At 34.5% G+C, this 23,947-nt stretch overlaps 1 protein-coding gene across 2 annotated transcripts in view; it reads left to right on the top strand.

Moving 5' to 3' along the window:
* The window catches only part of LOC149556100 (outer envelope pore protein 16, chloroplastic-like), a 143,907-nt gene that overhangs the window by 11,657 nt on the left and 108,303 nt on the right, over positions 1 to 23,947 (top strand). The gene's annotated exons all lie outside the window — the stretch shown is intronic.

Below are 23,947 nucleotides of genomic sequence, written 5' to 3'. Positions count from 1 at the left end.
GATCGAGCATAATGATATTTCCAAGTCTTTATCCATCTTTTAAGTCTTGTTGGTTAGAAACCTGATCTGTTATTGATGTGGATATTTACAAAGGAATGTACATTTCCTTATATGACGATCCATTGTTACATGCAATTCCTAATAACATGCATTAGGCAGCAAATTGATGCTTGCCATGGCCCAATGGCTACCATCTACACCATACACCAGTTCTTCACTTGAACACATGCTCGTATAAATGCCTACAATGCCTATTTATCAGGTTTCACCCCTTCTTGCTCCACAAGACCAACAGCAAAAAAAAACTTTATTTTGTTTGAGATGAAAAGTAACTTTTTTAATGTGCTTGTAATTAGCTAATCATGCCTCTTTTTTTCTGACTTAAGTACTTAAATCAGTGAAGTACTTGCAGAGAAGAAAAATGGGGAAACAAAGCTCAATTGCACATGAAACCCAATGTTGGAAACTTTCAATAAGACCATTTGACCATTTGAGTATTCTAATGGATTGTAGTCATTGCTAGCATCCTAAGTTGCAGATCAAGTATGTGGTGAGTATGAGACATGCGCTATGCTTGAGATGAAAACTAATTTTGTTATAGATTATGAACATGTACTATACTTTTAATTAGCTGAAAATGTGACTTTATGTTGACTTAAGAACTTAAATTAGCAAGTACTTGTAGAGAAGAGAACTAGGGAAACAAATAGGCCAATCCCAGATAAAAGAGAGGTTGACACATGAATTTTCTCTTAAGAAACCCAATGTTGGAAACTCTCGATAAGAGTGAAGCTATTTCACCTTGTCTTCCTGACCATTTACTAGATACACTAATTTGATCATACTTTTGCTCAATTGGATTTTAGCCATTGCAAGCACCCTAAGTTGCTGATCAAGTATTTGTACAAGTATGATACGCTAACATGATCTTTTTTTCCTTGTTTTTTTTTTGGGTTGTTGGGGGGGGGGGGGGGGGGGGGCGCGGGGGATTGAGTCGGGTGGTGTGTGTGTGTGTGTGTGTTTAGGTAGTTTTAGAGAAAGAACATACAAAGCCCTTGCATATATTTTGTGCTGCCTAAAAACAGGTTTAACTTTTAAGTTTAGGATGCCATATATCATGCATATGCTATCTAAAAAATATTATGAATTTCAGAATTTGAAAATTTGATATCAATTTATCATCTTGATGCCATACTTGTTGATGTGAGTTTTATGCTACTACCCCATACCAATTTTGCAAAATTGAATACTTAGGTATTTTGAGATGAAACACCAAACACTCAATCACCTTTTGAATAAGGTCACTTCTCATGCTAAGCTTGCAAAGTAAGATCATGAAATGACTTCAATATTCCTTCAATTTGTGGATACTCGCCTAGTGAAACAATGTGATTTGTCGGAATCACTTAGGGGACCTATAATGTTTAATCAATGGGTATCAATTTACTTATATAGATCAGGCTTTACAATGTGCAATGAAACTATAATTTTGACTATCCAACTCTTGAACTCTCAAATTGAACTTAAATTTAAGTTCTTCTACATCTACTTCTAACTATGAAAATAAGGAAGTATGGATGATCTTGGGCTTTATAGATGCAAACTTATCAGCTACTACACCCATCTAGTGCAAGCTTCTAAGGAATACTCAAATAGTTTTCAAATCAATATCTCCTCTTCAATCCCATTAATGGATGCAAACTAAAGATTGGATATCAATTGAAATTAAGTACAATCACTAGCTCATCACACAAGACACACTTACAATCAACAAGAGGCTAGTGGCCTAGTTTTATACGAGTCGAGCAAGTACACAGCCACAATTTCTTTCATTCAACTAAACTACTTAAACAAATTCTATTCTATCTCAACAACTTGAAACTGAATTTTTTTTTTAAGAGAGGATTTGAAGAAACTATGCAACACTTCAAAGTAACATTAAGTAATCTACCATGAAGGTCAAAAATGAATCATCAATCACTTTGATAACATTATGGATATAATTTCATCAACTCTCCTCCTACTCTAATCTAATCTAATCTCTTGCCTATCCTCCTAACACTTTACAAAAGAGAAGGCCTTGTCCTTTTATAGTCATCCAATTACAATGAAGGGCCAAGATCAAGGGTCAAGATTTATTCCCACAAGCCCTAATTAGGGTTGCCACCCTATCAACCAATTACATGAAGGCACCACAAAGCTTTTGATAGTCAATGAAAAATTGTACACTTGGCATCCACATAATTTGATTGAAACATGTGCGACTGGAATTTTCTGACTGCTAGAAGTCAACTAGGTGCCACCTCAACATCCTTATCTTGTATACTTGATCAATATTTGATGATGGGAAAATATCTCTTGATACTCAACATTTCCAAGCTTTCAATTGTTATGGTATATTCCCAAATTGCTTAATCTTTCAAGTCTTTTTCTCTTCTTTCTTGGAAATTTTCTCATTTTCATGACTTGAACTTGTAAACTTGGCGTTTCTTTGGATTCTTCTTGAAATGATGAATTTTCCATGTAATTGGATCCTTTGGAGTAAACTTGGATTTCTGGAGGAAATTCAAGTTGATGAAAATCTTCTTCTTTTGCTTTTTGAACTCCATCTTGATCTCGATCTTTGAAATTGCACTTTGATAATATGAATTGAATATCCTTCTCACTTGACCTTGCTGTCATCTTCTTGCTTTCCAAGCCTCTCCTTACTCCATTTTCCTTGCAAAACAAGAGAAAAATGCATTAAGTTCATGAAAAGATGAAAGAAATATGAATGCGTTTACAAGATAAAATTGCATCAAATCAAAATGAAAGGTCTATGACCATGGATTCTCTTTAGTTTTGAAACAAACTCCTATATCCTCTTGCAAATATTTGAAATAATATTATGTGAAAATCTGGATAAATACGTGGATTTTACAACAAAAGATACCTAGATTCTAGTCTTTCTCACCACCTTTTATTCTCATATTTTGAAAGAAATCTGCCTTAATAATCCAAGATTATTGCCTTTCAAAGAGATTTTTATTCTTCCCTTCTGTTGATCTGCTTCTCCCCATGTCAATCCACCCCCCCCTTATGAATCACTTATCCACTTTAATGAGTTTCGCTGTCAAACTTATGAAGTAGATCACTGCCTTAGGGAAAATCACTGCTAATTAAGGAGTAGTTTGCTGCATGTAGCAGAGGTAGATATGCACTTGACAATGTGAAAATGAATTAGCTTTCTCCTTTCTATAGGCAATTCAATTTTGAAGAACACCTCCACATATGGGCCGACTTGGCTTCAATTAGCCAATGAAATCATTTTAATCAATTTGTTTTCAGCCTTCTAGGCTGGCCTTATTAAGGAAAGATATTGATTTAAAAAAAAGTTTAATCTCCTTAATAAAATTGCTGCCCAATATGTTGTTTGGTTGAGCTCCTTCTTGTGGTGGAAATTTCATTTGTCAAAGTATTTTGTCCTTGGGGGATGGTGGAGGCATGGCAGAATCCACCATCCTCCTTGGTCTAGGTTCATGTCTTTGTGTTGTCCTACAAATTCCCGTCACCTTCTAATTTCACTACCTTGTCTTGAAAATAAGGTGCAACACTAAACAGCTCAAGATGGATTTTCAGGATTATGGAATCCACCTTGCTTTGATGGTTTGATGCAAGTGGCTTAAGGATTCACAAAATCAAATAGAACTTTTACACATTTTGGCAACTTCTCACCAAATCAACATCTAGGACAGAATCAAAATTATTTGAAGAATAACTCATAACTTTTACAAACGAATAGATATAACGAATTCCTTTGATGAGAATGAAGATGAATGAATTAAACACATTTTCCCAAAGTTGTAGCCCAATCCAATAAGTTGAAAAAAAATTATTACACTTTTGCCAAAACTGCTTGCACAAAAACCAGATTTAGTCCTGTCTTCACCAAATCCACCATAACTTATGTAAATCACAATGAGATTAGACCAAACCGAAACCAAATTAAAGCTAACTCAAAATACGTGCTGAAAATATAAGTTTCAGTTCTATATCTTTTAACATGTGTTCGTAGCAATACAAACAACAGATGGATTTCTTGAAAAATATCACAGAAAACTTAGAATAAAACTGACAAAATCAAGTTTCTTTCTATTCGATTCATCTCCAAACTCCTCCAACTTCTCATCTCTGTAAATCACGACCAATACATCATATTTTGAAGCCTATACAAATTCTCTAACCTATTAGCTACCCCCATGGCTATTCACCTTCCCTTTTCATCAACTTTTCATATTGTCAACATTTTATGACAACATTTTATTACATATTGACAACTTTTCATCTATCTTGACAATATGACCTTAAAACATGATAAATGACCCTGATACATATCAAATAAGAGTAAATTAATCCTTTTACATCAATTAGCCTACTTTAATCATGGTTAAATAATAGGACCTTAATTGCCTTTACAATATAAAATTGACATATTAGCCTTACAACATGACTTAATTTGATTACATTTGACACATAAATGGTCTAATACACCTTGTTGCACTCAAAAAATAAAGGCTAAATACTCCTTAGGACCTTTGTCTCATTGTACTGCTGCACAATATGTAATGTCCCCATTTTTAGCAGGTTCTTGCAGTTGACCAGGTCAGTTCACCATCGTGACCCTCGTGAGCTGACAGTGGGATTTGAGGGTCTCAGTTGTGTGGTTATAGGCTTTCCAACAGCCTAGGGTGTGTTTTGGCTCTGTTTGAGGGACTTACTATTTATAGTAAGTCAATTTGTTGGTTCCGATGAGCTCAATTGAGTCGGAGGAGTTGGAGGATGTTCTCAGTTTCTATTTTGGGCTTCCAATTTGAGCTCCCCGTCTATTTATAGTAAGTCACCCTGTCAGGTTCATTCATCATCTTTCATCATTGGATCACTTTGGTGTTGTCAGATTTTGATTCTGATACCTCTTTAGTTGTTTTCGCAAGACGGGTGAATTATTATTATTATTCATATAAATACACTGAGGTTGCTATTTTTGATAGTGTTGTTGGTTGGTCAACTCAGTATCATAGCTCGTTGGAACCGGGACGAAAAGTTTTAAATCATGGAAACAAGAAACAATGGCCTTACATGTCAGAATTTGAAGTTATGGTGGAAAAGGTCATTTTCGGAGCCAAAAGCAATTATTAAATTAGTTTATAATGACACTTTATATGTTTTAATGTTGTGTGTGGGAAGCTTCTTAAGTCAAGTTCATTTGGAAAACTTTGTGCCATTTGGAGAATATAAATATGAGCCCATTTGATGAGTAAAGCATCCGTTTGATTATATATTTGATTTTCTGCCTTTGTGGCTTTTTCTTGGGTTCTTAACTGTATGGCCTTGCTGATGTATAAGGGTCTTTGAAGTTTCTGATGTTTGAAGTCACTACTGATGTATGGTGATTTCACTATCTAAATCTCCTATCTATGTTTCCTGTATCTGGGAGATTGTTCTGGTAATTTTATTGCAAATTGTGCTGTTATAAGCAATTTGCCAAGTCTCCTTATTGTAATCACTGTGGTTACGGAGATTGATCTTTTGAAGGAAATCGATTGTATTATGCTGCATACTGGCAATAATTTGATGAAGTTTTGAGGAATTTGGTGACTGCTGAGGTTGGTGTTTGAGATTCCCATCAGTTTGATGCCAAGGCTGTGAATTGCTGAAGTTTATTTGTGCTAGGCGGAATTGTACCAGGCGGCACTTGGAATTAATAGCTTGCGATTTGTGAGTAGTTGGACGTCTTTCCTCTTCCAGCCACAATGTGCTATGGGGGCATTCTGTAATAACTACAGAGGGTTTGACAGTGTTTTCGGCCTGCATTTGTGGATATCCTTGGAGACTTGTGTTGAGGAGCTGCCGTGGGACTCATATTCTGGTCTTTCCTTTCAGCCGACAAGCACATCAAATTAAGCTATAAGGAAATCAGGTTCCTTACTCAATTAATTGGTGGAATTCGATATATATTCTTTGAATTTCCTTTCTACATAAAATTATGAATAATGCTGAAGTTGTGTTGTTAGCATTCCTCCTGCACTTTTTATGTATTCTAAAAAATTAATTCTAATAAAAACAAGAAACCTAGCAACATTGTTCAATTGGCACTGAAATTTCTATCAGAGCATACATAGAGTTTTTACACCTTACTCCTAGGTACAAGAATCCAAGCCCCTTGGATTGTCCTTCCTCTTTCTTGTCTTGTAATTATTTGGTATTAGATATTTGATTATTGCAAACACAATCACATCTTCATTCTTTTCCTTCTTGTTGTACCTTCTACCACTCTAGTAGTATTCTATGTCTTGATTCCAAGATTTTAAATCTTCAAGATGCATGACCATCTTCTCACAGGCATAGGATACTCATCTACCTGCACACTCGCATATAACATGTTAGGAATCATAAGCACAAAACCATCATTAGTGTACTAATCATGGACGTAAATTTGCCCTTCCATGACACTCTGTGTCATCCTTGCTCATGGTTTCATCAACAACCATCACATCCATCTCTTAATCATAAATCTCATTATGAGTTGTAACATCATGTTTTTGAATTGGTTCTTCAATCATAAATTCAGCTTGTCCATCTTCTTGTTACCTTGGACAATAAATTCATGCTTCACTTTTGCTTGTTGTTTCCTTCTTTTGATAATCTTACTTATAGTATTATGGTAAAATAATGAATGTGTTATTAAACAAAGATCATAAATGATCTATATATAAAAGTATACACAAGAATGTTTCTATAACGAACAATGGGAGGGAAATAGAAACAACCAGAAGAGAGAAAGAGAAAGTTTCCATATTGAACAGAGAGAATATGGAAACATAGAAGAAGAGTGACCATTAGAAATAGAAGTAAATTTATGAAAGATAGAGAAACAACAATAGAGAGATTTAACTCTAATACCCTCCCTTAATGGTCAACTAACTTCAAAACAAAAAATTTGGATGGGAATCTGCTCTATATGTTCAACAATATTAGTCTGTGGTAGCATTAACTGTGGTAGGACACGTGTCACTACCTAGAACAAGTGCTTCAAGACGATGGCACTCAAAGATTGTTATCATTCTCTACTTCCAAGTGTTGTAGTTCCCTGGCTGCTTTCCAAGAGAAGATTGGCGAGAGATGCCATGATACGTTTTGATGCAAAAAAAAGTGAATATTTGAAAAGGCATGAACTTCGAGTCAGATTGACAAAATACCTGGAAAAAAATGAAAGGACGCCCCAAAGAGAACTCAAAAAACCCAAAATGAACTTGAAATTAGATTTTCAATCCGCTGGTGCGAAAATCAAGGCACAGAAAAGGAAGCACCTAAAAAAAATGGAGACCGACCTAGATGAGGTTTGGAAAAACCAAGTTTGAAACTCCAATCAAAATAAAATTTCAGCTTGATTTGAAGGGTAGAAACCATAGTTGAAAGGGCAAGAACCAAAGCCAACCATGAAAGGTCGAATATTTGTAGAAAAAACAAGCTCACGAAAAAATATTAAGTGCAGGCCCAAAAAACCCAAGAAGCCAATAGTTTTTTAGAGGAAGATGGTTGTGTGGGCATGGGGAAGGAAAATGACTCACGAGTTGTAGGAGAAAATCCGACCAGAGAAAAAAAAATACAAAAACTGTTGACGGATTTTAGAAAATATCTCTGTAAACAAATTTTCAAACACACATAGGCAAAGGATGTTGAAAATCTTGAGTCTATAATTTCATGAAGAAATTTAAGTTTTTATAACCTATTTTGAAAAATAACTCCGAAAATTTCTGTAATGAAATTATTATTGTTCAAAAAAAAAAACTCTGGTACCTTATTATGGTAATATAGTGAACGTGTTATTAAACAGAGATCATAAATGAGCTATATATACAAGCATGTTTGTTTAACAAACAAAGAGAGAGAAATAGAAAATTTCCATATTGAACTAGAGAAAATATGGAAACATAGAAGAGTGACCATTAGAAATAGAATTAAATCTATGGAATAGAGAGAAACAATAATAGAGAGATATAACTCTGATATACAGGCCATTTGATCTTTGTTCTAATTTTTAGATACCATGATTGACTGACCCATTCTATGTAGTCATCTATGATTCTTTCCAAATTTTTTTGAGTCCCCTCTAACTCCATTACATGTTGCTTCTCTTCTTTTTCATCCTTTTTTCCCTTTCTTCTCTTCTTTTTCTTCTTTCTTCCTCTTTCTCTTCCTTGCCTCTACTTGTTTTTTCTTCTTTTGTGAACCCTTATAGGCCTTCTATTCAACCAATGCATCCCATAACACTTTCTCTTCATAGGACATCTCCATCCTTTTTTGCCTCACCTAGGTATCTCCACTTTGCTCTCCCTAGTCTTTTGGCATACACTCACCAGGTTATCTCTTCACCCTGCACAACCACAAACTTCCTAGTGTGGATTGCCTTCTTTGGCGTTCTATTCACACACTCAAGATCTTCCTCCTCTGATATTAATCTGATGCAAGTGGCTTAAGTATTCACACAATCAAATAGAAATTTTGCATAGTTTGGCAACTTCTTACTCAATTAACATCTAGAATAGAATCAAAATTCTTTAAAGAATCACTCGTCACTTTTGCAAATGAATAGATATAACAAATTCCGTTTATGAGAATGAATATGAATGAGTTAAACATGTTTTCCCAAAGTTGCAGCCCAATCTAGTGAGTGGAATAAAAGTTATTACACTTTTGCCAAAACTGCTAACACAAAAATCAGATTTAGACCTGGCTTCACCAAAACAACCATAACTTGTGCAAATTCGGATGAAATTAGACCAAACAAAAACTAAATTAAAGCTAACTAAAAGTCCTTAACAAAAATATAAGTTGCAGGTCTGTATCTTTTTATATGTGTTTGTACCAATACAAACAACAGGCGAATTTTTGGAAAAATAACACAGAGAACCTAGAATAAAACTTACAAAATCAAGCTTCTTTGTATTCAATTCATATCCAAACTCCTTCAACTTCCCATCTCTGTAAATCATGACCAATACATCATATTTTGAAGCCTTTACAAGTTCTCTAACCTATTACCTACCCCCCATGACTGTTCACGTTTCCTTTTTCATCAACTTTTCATATTGTCATCATTTTATTACATATTGACGACTTTTCATCTATCTTTACTATATGATCTTAAACATGATAAATGACCCTAATTCATATCAAATAGGATTAAATTAATCCTTTTACATCAATCAGCCTACTTTAATCACATTTGAATAATAGGACCCTAATTGCCTTTACAATATAAAAATGGCTTATTAGCCTTACAAGATGACTTAATTTGATACCATTTGACAAATAAATGGTCTAATGGACCTTATTGCACTAAAAAACTAAAGGCCAAATACTCCTTAGTACCTTTGTGACTTTGTCCCATGGGTGCTTCCTACACCATATTCCTGAGAACAAAAGAATCCAAGTCCTTCCGATTGTACTACCTCTTTCTTGTCTTCAATTCTTTGGCATTAGTTATTTGATTATTGCAAACAAAATTGCATCTTCATCCTTTTCCTTCTTTTTGTATCTTCTACCACTCAAGTGGTATTCCATGTCTTGGGTCCAAGATTTATCTCCTCATAGGCATCTTTGGGATACTCATTACCTGCAAACCTGCATATAACATGTTAGGAATCATGATACAAAAACCATCATTAGTGTACTAATGGGACATAAATCTGCCCTTCCATGACACTCTTAGTGTCATCCTTGCTCATGGTTTCATCACCAACCATCACATCTATCTCTTAATCATAAATCTCATTATAAGTTTTAACATCATGTTCTTGAATTGGTTCTTCAATCAGTATTTCAGCTTGTTCATCTTCTTGTTCAACTTGGAGAATAGATGCATTCATTACCTTTTCTTCTTGTTTCTTTCTTTTGATAATCTTCCTTATAGGCCATTTGATCTTTGTTCTAATTTGAAGATACCATGATCGATTGACGATTTCTATGTAGTCACATGATTCTTTCCAATTCTTTTTTAATCAACTCCATTACATGTTCTCTTCTTCTTTTCCCTTTTTTTCCTTCCTTCTCTTCTATTTCTTCTTTCTTCCCCTCTTCCTTTCCTCTCCTTGTTTCCTTTTCTTTTGTGAACCCTTATAAGCCTTCCATGCAACCGATGCATCCCATAACACTTCCTCTTCATAGGACATTTCCATCCTTTTTTGCCTCACTAGTCCTTTTTGTCTCCACTTTGCTCTCCCTAGTCTTTTGGCATACACTCACCATGTAATCTCTTCAACCTGCACAACTACAAACTTCTTGGTGTGGATTGCCTCTGTGATATTCCCACTTTAATAAAATTTAATAACAAGTAATTATTAACATAATATAAAAGAGTAAATGATATAACTATATTATGAGTGAATAATAATTTTAACTATAGTTATATCTTGATATATTAATAAAAATATATCATGCAATAGTACTATATCATAATAATAACACCAATGTACTAATCATAAATAATAATCAAAATATGAAAATATAAAAATAAATAATAAAAGTCTAATATATTCAAATATTATATTATGTATGAATATTCATATGAAACATATATTATAAAATATAAATTAATTATGTATTATTATAACCTAACTATAATGAACCAATTAATTATCATCCAAGGGTCATAACTATTGGTCACCATTCGAGAATAACTATTGGAAAATAAGAGACGAGAAAATCTAAAATCTGCAGCAGCTGATTGGGGTGATAACAAATGGTGTTAGAGCATGATCTTGCCATCCTGTAGGGTATACAATAAGAGAAGGAAAAAAAAGAAGCGAACACGTTATCTCTGGAAGGGATCAATCAACATTCAAAATCCCTACACATGCACCTAGTTTGAATGTAGACGAGAGGGAGTATTTAGATATGAATCATCAGACGGTTCATAGAGCAACGGGAATAATAGCATGATAACAAAGACAACAATAATGGAGAGAATCCAAGTCAGCCACGAACAGGAGAAGAGGAAAGAAGGTGGCATCAATCTAGGGGAGAAAATAATATTGGAGATCAAAATATGTTATAATGCAGAACTATACCAGAGTCAACAGGACCGAATTTCCAACACCATCCAAGTGACTATTCATTCTACACATACTCAGCATAGGATCAAGGTCAAACCGTTCGGGATAATAAAGCCAAGGAATATAATACAATCATCATTCTTATCGACATTTCAAATATATCAATTTTGAGTGTGGATAGTAAGTAGATGACAATATCAGGAGCACAATGTGAATACAAAGGAAACCAAGAGCAGTTTGATGTGAAGAATTTGTCTCATGAGAAACTAAGTGGCCTAGTCTACATAATTCGATAAAGACCATTGGAGGAGTAGATAAATACTCCGATGACATATCATTTACTGGCAGTTGACTCAGAGATTAAAGCTGCGACCACATATACAACACCAAGCCAAAAAAATACATAAATTGGTGTTACAAATTACTTACACCTTCTAACGACAGAAATACTAGACATCATGAATTAAGGAAGTATTCTGTTCTACGGACTTATTGATTGTATCCATCTTTGGATCCACTTTTTGGTTCTGCATATTTGATTAATACCAGTTGCAAGCAGATCAAGGTGGAGGACAACAATGGTTATACAATATAGGAAGGGTAAATAAATAAATAAGTAAATTATCATATGTGGCAATTGTACATCTATAAGCATTTGAGTATAAGTCACTTGAGAATTATATTAGAATGAATGTTCTGATAAGAAGACTAGTACTACATAAATATCATTCCATACACCATTAATTCAAATCGTAAGAATTCTTCCAAGATTTGAGAAATTGTCAAATGGACACTATAGTGGGAAGCCTAAATAACAGTACATGGATAGCATGATTCTTACTTTCAATGTTGATATTTTATTTCATTATTATTCAACAAATCACAGATTAAGGGCTAGACACGACCACTTCATTAAGCAACATTCAAAAGACATCTGATTTCAATCAGTTTAGACATCTTCTTTTCTACTTCAATTGTTACAACATACAGCATGAAGGAATCTGACCTTAGAAAATTGAGCAGCAATTCAAAATATTCAGCATACCATATAGTGATATGGTGTTAAGAAAAGACATTGTTGTTCAAGAATATTACAATGTGAAAGCTAAAAATATCAACAACATTAGTATTAAGGAGGAACATGAAGTTGAGATATGTATTGTTAATCATCAGTAGAAATTGCATCAAACCATGCAATAGGAAAAATCAAATAAGATAATGATGGGCAAAAAGAATGTTGATTTGGAGATGAGCACTGCAAGACTGGGATGGAAACATGGAGAATGAATGGTAATAAAGTACCATCCAACGCGGAATTTAACCACTAAGGAAGTAAAGCTTCATGTGATTATACACCACCTGTGCAAAATACATTGTATAAAGGTACAATCACAATGGAATACATAAGACATACTAGGATCCAATGGATTAATAATGAAATCGAAGGGATTAAGCGTGAGTTGGTTGGATAAAGACACGGTGGTAACGGAAAAACAATTGGAGCTGGAGATATGGGACTCATCGCAAATGCAAATGAAACAGAAAAGGCAAGGAATACAAATGGGAATAACTATTGGAAAATAATTGAAGAAAAAATCTATAAAATCTGGAGCATTTGATTGGGGTCATTACAAATGATATTAGAGCCCCAGTCTAGATAAAGATTTGAGGGAACCCCAAGTTGAGTGTGTCCAAACTTGATAGCAATAAATCTACCATCCACAATAGAATCAAACATGTACCTAGTGAGTAGGGCGTGTGCACAGTGGGAGGAGTAAATCGGTTGTGTTGGGACAAGAGATTCCCAATATGGATAAAGATCTGAGCAAGCCCCAAGCGGAGCATGTCCAAATTCCAGAAGAAGTAAATCTACCACCCACTATGATTTAGAAACTCTATTATAGTACTAGTTAAAGGAAAGTTGTCAAATATGCATCTTCAAGAACTTTTGATTTCTAGACAGGGGAAACGAGCATAACAATCACGATCAAAGTTGGTAAAATATTTCCCTAACCTTTTCTTATTTCCAGCTGTAAAAGAGGAATCTAACAAAGTTTTAACATGTGTACTTTGTGTCTACATCGTGTCTTTATGTATTAATGCATTTGCTTCCTATCTTCTTTTGTGTCTTCATGCATTCATTTGTCTATGTTGTGTTTGCATTGTGTCTTCATGTATTTGTTTGTCTACATCATGTATGCATTGTGTCTTCATGCACTAATGTGTCTAACTTGTGTATGCTTTGTGTCTTCATTCATATGTCCTTGCAAAGGCCACCAAATACTAACATGTGTGATCTTGCAAGTGTTTGACACATATGCAAGAACGAGAATGAATCTGAGTTATGAATTACTTAAGATCAAATCAGTTGCTTGAGGACAAGCAAATTCTAGAGGGGAGGACTTTGATAGCCCCACTTTAATAAGATTTAATAACAAGTAATTATTAAATTAATAAATGATATAACTATATTGAGTGAATAATAATTTTAACTATAGTTATATCTTGATATATTAATAAAAATATATCATACAATAGTAATATATAATAATAATAACACTGATGTATTAATCATAAATAATAATCAAAATATGAAAATATAAAAATAAATAATATAAGTCTCATATATTCAAATATTATATAATGTATGAATATTTATATGAAACATATATTATAAAATATAAATTAATTATGTATTATTATAACCTAATTATAATGAACCAATTAGTTATCAGCCAAGGGTCATGACTGTTGGTCACCATTCAAGTAACATATATAAAATAAAAGAGAAAATACAAAGAGGAATATACAGATGGGAATAACTATTGGAAAATAAGTGAAGATAAAATCTAAAATCTGGAGCAGCTGATTGGGGTTATTACAACCTCCTTCGGCACTCTATTCACACACTCAAGATCTTCCTGCTTTGATACCAATCTGATGCAAGTGGCTTAAGTATTCACAAAATCAAATAGAAGTTTTACACATTTTGGCACCTTCTTACCAACTTAACATCTAGGACAGAATCAAAATTCTTTAAAGAATCACTCATAACTTTTACAAATGAATAGATATAACAAATTCCTTTTATGAGAATGAAGATGAATGAGTTAAATACGTTTCCCAAAGTTACAACCCAATCCAATGAGTGGAATAAAAGGTATTACACTTTTGCCAAAACTGCTAACACAAAAACCAGATTTAGTCCCGTCTTCACCAAAATGACCATAAATTTTGCAAATCATAACGAAATCAGAGAAAACCAAAACCAAATTAAAGCTAAGTCTTTTCTGTAAATATAAGTTGCAGGTTTGTATATTTTTATACGTGTTTGTAGTACGTAACAATACAAACAACAGGAAGAATTTGGGAAAAATAACACAAAAAACTTAGAATAAAACTTACAAATTCAAGTTTCTTTCTACTCAATTCATCTTCAAACTCCTCCAACTTCTCATCTCTATAAATCATGACCAATGCATCATATTTCGAAACCTTTACAAGTTCTCGAGCCTATTAGCTACCCACCATGACTGGTCACCTTCCATTTTTTATCAACTTTTCATATTGTCAACATTTTACATATTGACAACTTTTCATCTATCTTGACAATATGACCATAAACATTCTAAATGACCCTAATACATATCAAATTGGATTAAATTGATCCTTTTACATTAATCAGCCTGCTGTAATCATAGTTGAACGATAGGACCCTAATTGCTTTTACAATATAAAATTGGCTTATTAGCCTTACAACATGACAATTTGATTACATTCGACACATGAATGGTCTAATAGACGTTATTGCATTCAAAATCTTAAGGCCAAATACTCCTTAGGACCTTTGTCTCATGGGTGCTCTTGCACCAGGATTCCCCTCATGCTGCATTTTCATCTTCATAACTCATTTCTCTATTAAATTCAAACTCACAAATCACTCACCCTCTTCATAAGACTTGGTTCCCAAGTTATTTTGACATTCATTTTGTGTTTGGAATGCAATCTTTGTTTATGTTTCACCGTTATTTGTGTAAGGTGGAAATTAGAGGTGTAAGATGATAAATGTTCTTTGGAAGGTGGAAGAGGATTTTCATGATCCCAACCTTTGAATATTCATGCACTTCATTAGTCTTAGAACTGATTTTATATGTCACTTCAAGTCCTTGTTCTCCTTGTGACACAAATGGGGCAATTTTGAAGTTCTCGTCAAGGTGGAAATGAATGAGGGTGGGAGGATTCTGGAATCCTCAAGTCATGGGAGAATCTGCCAGACTTTGAGGACTTTTCCTCACACTAACTCATTCTCCGGCAACATAAAATGTCCTCTCAAACTTGCTTAATCACTCCAACTCATTCAGTCATCCAATTATTTTCCAATTATTTATATCACAAAGATGAATCATGTTTCAAGTTCCAAATATAAGGAAGAAATCAGCATGCTTGGAGGAGCATGAATTCCACATTCTGCTTCAATCTCTGTCTTAATAAAAACTTAGCTCAATCAGTCATACTCTTTCATTGTTTGGATCAGATTATTGAAAAATTGTGTTTTTCTCAAGCTCAAGTGCCTAGGTTTTACTTTTTTTCACTCATTTTGAGGGTGGATTTTTTAGTGTTGAGAGGAATTTAAGATCCCTCAAGGCATGGCCGAATCAGCCATCCTTGAGGAATTCCACTCTTTCATCATAATTCAACACTTCATCTTAAAACCTCTGAAAAACTCCATCATCCCTAGTCTTCTCATCATTGTACAAGTTTGGGAGATACTCTTGTTCACGTTTAGACAATCCATGCATGGACAGAAATCAAATCACTTCCAGGATTAAGAATCCGAAGAGTTAGGTGAAGTTTACCTCCTCTTGAGGATTTCTTTGTTTTGACAAATTCACCTCCAAAAAATAGAATTTTGCAATTTTCCTTCACTTTTCTCGGGAATTGAACTTGCAACTATCTTGTAAAAGGGGCGGAAGTTTAGGGGGTGAGAGGATTGGATTCCTAGGACAGGGTTAGATTCTGACCTAGTGCTAGGATTTTGAATTTGCAAGTTAACTTCCCATTTTAGCACTCAGTGATTTTTTCAGCTCAGAGGGTGAGAGGATTTATATAATATAATATTTAGGTATAAGTTACCTTTCTTATAAGTTTTATTTATATAAATTGATGCAAGGCTGGAGGGTCCAAAACCATTCCCAAGCTACCATTGCTAGAGTTACACATGGAAGCCAACAACATATAGGAGAAACCACAAGAAATTAAATTGAATTCAATACAGATATGATGAGACAATCTTTTGATAATAAGTCCTACCTAGTTGCAGCCATATATATTCAAATTACAATCAGCGAGCTTAGAATCTTGGGCTTACAGAGCCAAATGTGTATTATCTTCCTTCTCTCTAACTTCATTCCACTTTCCTAATTCTAGATCTCAAATTATATAGCTAGCAAGGCCTCAAGTCGGCCTGTCAAGCAATTTATTACAAAATATAGGTCTTATCCCAAAGGAGAAATCAACAACCTCAAAATTTAGCAAACTAATGTTTGCGGGCACAAATATAGGTCCATATGTGATCCAAGAAGAAATCCCCAAGGCCGTGGAAAACCTTGATACCTCATGTAACCTGGCTAAAGCCAAACCCACACGTTACTCGAGCTACTAGGAAACAAGCATGCCTCAAACGAAGAGAAGGATAATTCCTGCATATGGTAGAATTAGATTCTGGGAATATAGGATCCATGATAGGTCTACATTAAGTAGCTAATTGCGTGGAAAGAAAGAACACAAACAACCAAGGCCATCTACGAACAATAGACAGGAACAATAAAAGGAAATCTTTTTGGTTGATGCAAGATTGATAAAGTACCCAAGATGCTCCTACATCAGACACTTGGGGTAAATAAGGGCTGATGTCCTCATTAGGAGGTCCTAATGATTTGAGAAGTATCATAAAGAGCCAACTCAACTTGAGATATCCAAGAATTGTCTTCAATTAGTTTATTCGGTCATTGAACAAGATACTCTTTATAATCCTTTCCACTGGTGCTTTTGCTAATTCTGGTATCCAAAATTTTTTCAGTTCCTTTTGTCTTCTTCTTAGGGTAATTAGGTTTATCTATTGTCCCTCCACCACATTCATAATACTCAAAAGATATCTGAAATATTGAAAATAGGTGAAACATCCATATCCTTAGGCAATTCAACTTCAAAGTTATTTCCACTGTCATGTTTCTTCAAGATCTTACAAGGCTCAAATCTCTTCATCATTAGTTTACCATATATCACAATAGGAAATCTGTTTTTCCCATGTGTACCATTACTTCATCTCCAACCTCGAAAGATTCACGTCTTCTCTTCTTATGTCCTCTCTCTTTATATCCTTTATCCCTATTATCTAGATTAGTCTTGCTTCTTCATGCAAATTCTTCATGAAATCCACAAATTCTTCTGCTTCAACGCTAGTCCTTACTTTGGTATCTATATTCCTCAACTCTGTAGTTCCTCTAGGACTCATGCCATTCACAATCTCAAAAGGTGTCTTCTTAGTACTTTTGTTCACTGAATTGCTATATGCAAATTTTGCTTGTGCCAAAACCAAGTCTCAATTAGAAGGTTCATCTCCAATCAGGCATCTCAACAGGTTACCCAAATTTCTGTTTGCAATTTCAATTTGTCCATCATTCTGTGGATGAAATGTAGAACTAAACTTAACCTCAGTATTCAACTTGTTCCAAACTTTTCTCTAGAAATAACTAGTAAACTTAGTATCCCCGTTTGAATCAATTGTCTTAAGCAATCCATGTAGTCTCACAATCTCTGTGAAAAATAAATCTTTACAATGTATTGCATTTGATGTCTTCTTACAAGGTATGAAATATGACGTCTTAGAAAATCTGTCAATCACTACAAAGATCAAAATATTAGCTGTTTAAACTGTGGGTAATCCAAGAACAAAGTCCATACTGATATCTTCCCAATTCCTACTACGAATAGGCAGATTTGTATACAATCTAATATTCAAACTAGTTCCCTTAGCTACTTGACAAATTCTGCATCTTTTCGCCATCTTTTGAACATCCTTATATATCTGTGGCCAAAATTATCTTTATGAAGTCAACTTCATTGTCTTATCAATCCCAAAATGTCCTGCAAGTCCACCACTATGTTTCTCCTTAATGATATTATCTCGCATAGATCCTCTTGAATTGCTTTAAACAAATCTTCCCGAATGAAATAATCAGTCCACTTATCTTTTTCATTAGTTAAATGATTCTAACAAGCCTTCCAAGGTTCTTCAAAATTATGGTTAATTTCATATAATTTCTTCAAATATTCAAATCCAAGCACTTCAACTAACATATTAGTGGACAAACTTCTTGTACTCAATACATTTGCTACCTTGTTTGACTAGTTACTTATATGTTTCAACACAAAAGAAAAGCTCTGCATATAATCAACCCACTTCATATGTCTCTGATTCACCTTATTTTGACTTTCCAAATACTTTTGAGCTTTATGATTAGTGTACGATAGGAATTCTCTAGGCATTAAGTAATATCTCCATTTCTTCAAAGCTTGAATAATTGCATAGAATTCTTGATCATAGATTGAGTATTTCTTCTTAGCATCATTCAACTTTTCACTATAGAAAGCTATAGGCTTACATTCTTGACTCAAAACAACTCCAATTGCACTCCCACTAACATTATAGTCAACTTGAAAAACTTTATTAAAATCAGGTAAAGCAAGCATAGGTAATTCTGCGACCTTTTCTTTCAATGTTTCAAAGCTTGTATTTGCTCAATGTGTCCATCTAAAATGCTTTTTAACATCTCTCATTGTCTCTGTCATAACATTAAATACTAAATTGAAATTTCTGATAAACTTCCTATAGAAACTTTCGAAGGCATGAAATAATCTAACTTCTCCAGCACTCTTAGGTGTAGGCCACTCAAGAGTAGCATTTACCTTTTTAGGATTAGTCTTCAAACCATCAACAAAAGTCACAAAACCAAGGTATACAATCTCCTCCTTCATAGACCACTTCGTCAAGTTTATCGACAACTTATCCTCTTTCAGTCTTTGCAACACTTGTCTGATGTGTATTAGGTGTTCCTCTTTAGTCTTAATATAGATTAGTATGTCATCAAGATATAAAATCAGAAATTTACCCAAGAATTTCTTCAAAATGTCGTTCAACAATCTCATAAAAGTACCAGGTGCATTAGTTAAATCAAAATTCATAACCAACCACTCATACAAACCTTCATTAGTCTTAAAAGCGATCTCCCATTCATCCCCTTCTCTGATCCTAATCTGATCATATCCACTTTTCAAATCAATCTTTGTAAAATACTTTTCTCTACTCAAGTGATCCATAATGTCATTTGTCCTAGGCAAAGGAAACCAATACTTCACTGTTATTTTGTTTATAGTTATAAAATCAGTGCACATTCTCCATTCTCCATTCTTATTAGGTGCCAGTACAACAAGTACTGCATAAGGACTTAAACTTTCTTTGATCAAACCTTTCTCAAGTAATTCTTGCACTTGTCTATTCAAATTTTCATTCTTTGTAGGTGTTAGTCTATGTGGTGCTTTATTAGGCAAACTAGCTCTAGGTATCAAATCCATACAATGACTGATACTTGTTATAGGGGGTAATCCATGTAGTACATTATCTGAAATAACATTTTGAAACTCAATCAACAAAGGTCTAACCACAAATGCATGCTCAAGTTCATCTTGTTTCACAGTCTTCCTAGGCATCAAAGCAAAACAAACATTATGTTTCTTCATGCCTTTCACAAATTGATTTCCTTCAACCAAGTAAACTCTAACTGCAGTACAATGATTCTCTTCAGGTTTCTCAATCAAAGGCAACATACTTGTTTCTTCCCATTAGTCCAAACAGTACACTGATTCAGTCTACCATCATGTAAAGCTTGTCTATCATATTGCCAAGGTTTTTCCCAAAAGAATATGACAACAATCCATATGTATAACAACATAGAAAACTTCATCAAAGTAATTTCCAATCTTGAATTTCACAAGGCATTGTTCACTTACCATCAACTTATGCCCATCCTTGATCCAGGCAATGTGATAAGGATAAGGATGTCTCTCTCTGCAACTTTAACTTAGAAACCAATTCCTTAGATGCCAAATTATCATAACTACAACTGTCAATGATCACTTTGCAACATTCTCGTTCAATCTTGCATTTGGTTTCAAAAAGACTTTTCCTCAAAACAGGTTCTTCATTCATTTGCTCATTCCACAATGTTCTTCTAACCATTAGATTCTCTCCCTTTTTTAGGTTAATTAGGTTTGCCAAAAGTTTCTTCTTGAACTAAAGCATTTCTGCTACTACTTCCTGCCATCTTACCAAAAAAGTTACATTGAAAGGCTTTGTGGCCTTCTCCACACTTAAAACAAGTACCTTTACCCCAAGATCTATCTTGTCTCTTGCTAATAGTGTTATTCCTAGAGTAGCTAGAATAATCACCTCTAGTGTAGTTACCTCTTCCTTTGCTAGCATTGTCTTCATTCTGTTCTGATTTTCCTTTGTCAATAGATACATTACCAGATCTACTACTTTCTACATAAGATCTTCTTCTGCTGAAACCTTCCACCTCTTGCTTTGTGTCTATGCTCTTCTTTCTTTGCCACTTTTTCTTCAGCTTTCAAGGCATACAAATATGCTTACTCAACACTTTCCATTTTCACAAAGTTGATCTCATTTTGTATAGAAGTTCTCACACCATTCAGATAACTAGTAACTTTTTCAACCTCATCATCAACATGTCCCACTCGAATATCCAACTTATAGAATTCCTTAGTATAGTCTTTCACAACCATGCCCTTTTGCCTTAAATTTTGCTTTTTTATTAACAAATTAACTTGACAATCATCAGGAAGGAATTTCTTTTTCAACTTACCAACCATTTTCATCCAAGGCTTGATCTTTCTTTTCCTCTTCTTTGTCTACCAGTTTGCAAATGTTCCCACCAAAGAGGAGCACGTCCTTTCAACTTAGTAGTTGCTATCCTCACTTTTCTATCCTCAGGGGTACTTTCATAATCAAAATACTTTTCAATCTCAGAGATCCAATCCAAGAAAGCATCATTAACAAGCTTCCCATAACAAGTAGAAAGTTTTAAAGTAGATCTTGAATTTTCTCTAGCCAAAGCTTTAAAAAGTCTTTCCTCATCTTGTTCTTCAGGTTTAGGATTAGGTGTTGATGTTGCATCTTCATCACTAACATCCTCAAAATGTCCTCCTCTTCTCTGGGTTGTGTCAACAACTTCAAGTTTAGCTGCAATGTCTGAACATGTCCATAATAGCATTATTTGCATTTCCTCTACCTCAAACCATTTTGACAATAGTTCTTGCAAGAATTGTAATCCTCTGCGAGTTATAGGTCAGAAACTAGATCTACCATTCTACAACCAATCCAACCAGGGTTCTCTAAGATCCCAAAACTTTGCAAGAAAATAAACCTTCTCTTTGATACCACTTGATGCAAGGCAGGATGGTCCAAAATCACTCCCAAGCTACCCTAGGTAGAGTTACACATGGAAGCCAATAGCATATAGGAGAAACCACAATAAATTATATTTAGTTCAATGCAGTTATGATGAGACAATCTTCTGATAATATACCAGGCATAAGGCTTACTTGTTTGCAGCCATAATATTCAAATTACAATCAGCGAGCTTAGAAGCTCAGCCTTACAGAGCCAAATCTATATTATCTTCTATCTAACTTCATTCTACTTTTGTAATCCTAGATCTCAAATTACATAGCCAACAAGATCACAAGTTGGTTTGTCAAGTAATTTATTAAAAAATATAGATGCTGCCCCAAAGGAGAAATTAGTGACCTCAAAATCTGGCAAACTAACATCCATGGGGACAAAGATAGGTCCATATGTGATCCAAGGAAGAGATCCTTGAGGTTTTGGAAAGCCTTGATACCTCATGTAACCTTGCCGAAGCCAACCCCGCATGTTACTTAAGTTGCCATGAAACAAGCACAGCTCGAACGAAGAGAAGGATAAGTCTTGCATATGATAGAATTAGATTCCATGAGCATAGGAACAAGATCCTGATAGGTCCACATTAAGTAGCCAACTGCATGGAAATAAAGCACACGAACAGTCGCCATTCTACGAACAATAGATAGGAACAATTAAAAGAAATCTTTTTGGTTGATGTAAGATTGCCAAAGTACCCAAGATGCTTTCGCATCATAAATACTATCAAGTTGTTGAGATAGGTTTCAACTTCATAGGAGTTGTAATAAAGATTCTAGATTTTTGGGGGTTTTCAAAAAATTCCAGACTAAGTCAAATTTCAAGATTCAACCTCGCACAACCTATACTGGCATTTTAAGGTTAAAGTGAAGACGGAGAAAGGATTTCTAATAATTCTAATTCATTTCCTCACAAATCACTTGGTTTCAACTTCGTCTCCTTACGTAGCGTTCCTAAACTTTTGCTTACATCTTAGACAAGTTTGACTTCTCAACAAGATGAAATTGCTCAATCTCACTCTTGGACTTGGAGACTTGAAAGTTGCTACCAACTGAGAACACCTAAGACCACCTAAAAGAAACTTAGAGAAAAACTTCTCTTGGTAAAGAGAAAAAGAGGGGATCCCCATTTGCACTGGAGACATGGTGTGAAAACCTCACAATAGTATACTATGTAGACGTTTCCTTTGTTTGGTTGGAATTGTAGGAGAAATCTCACAGCTATCTCTAGCCATAATAAAGTGTGGGATGAATTAGGGAATGAATCTAAAAATTAGCAAGGCAAGACATCTCTTCTTAGTTGATCTACGGTGAAGTAGAATGCCCTATCTATATCCTTGTTGGGTAGATATAATAGACTAATAGTTAGGCAGCTAACGGATATAATTGGGAAGCTAAGGGACAGGAATGGATGGCTGGCAGGATGGATCAGTAAGGACAAGTCAATGCTAACTTGCCCTAATAGGCTAATGGTGAAACGATATCTTGCTGAATGTCCCCACTAGTTACTTTGTTGACATTAGATGATTGACTAAGCTTATGAGCTAATGAATGCAACCTCTTTCATTGTAATTTTGGCACTGTTTGTATTTTAATTTCTTTGATTTGTTTTTTTAGTGTTATACATAATATCGATTGCTGCACCCATATGGAGCATAGCAGCAAAAATCTTCTTGGGAAAAAATAGCAAACTAAAAGCAATTTTTTGAAAAAATCGACAATATGTTAGTAGGCAAGGGGAAAATTTTGGATTAAAGAAAAGAGTGTAAAAAAAGTAGATAAGATAAGATAATGATATTAATGTCCAACAAAAGACCACCAAAAGGTCTATGGGACTGAAATATTACATCAATGAACCTGAAAACACCAGGAACACCAAACAGTGTCTGGAAACTAAAGTAAACAACAAGACAGAAAGCAAGAAGAAGAAAAGAAGAGAAGCAGAGAGAAGGCCAATAGAAAGACTAGGGGTCCTTTCTAGGCAGGAAGAAATCAGTCACACAATAAACTACATGATTTTGAAATTTAAATTCATTTCCATTGGGACTTGAATGAGGCTTGGGTCCTAGACATGCATTGCATACACTACAGAGTGTTGAACTTGTATCAATAGAACCTTGCTGAACGTGTATCAATAGGACCTTGTGCAGAAGTTATTGAGAGTTGAACCTAGGATTTGATGAAACCACTTATCTCACTGTAACCTAAATTATACTATTTCCTACTGTTTCTGGTGTTTTATAGCAGGTTAGATTGGGCACCAACTATATTGACTCACTTTGTTTAAGATTAAATTAATGACCTAAAACTCAACTGAT

This window comes from Cupressus sempervirens, chromosome 5 (genome assembly GCF_028749045.1).
Source record: "Cupressus sempervirens isolate cs-2001-9-10 chromosome 5, ASM2874904v1, whole genome shotgun sequence".
NCBI classification, from domain to species: Eukaryota; Viridiplantae; Streptophyta; class Pinopsida; order Cupressales; family Cupressaceae; genus Cupressus; species Cupressus sempervirens.
Note: the sequence above shows the minus strand (reverse complement) of the source record. Positions and strands in the feature narration are given on the sequence as shown.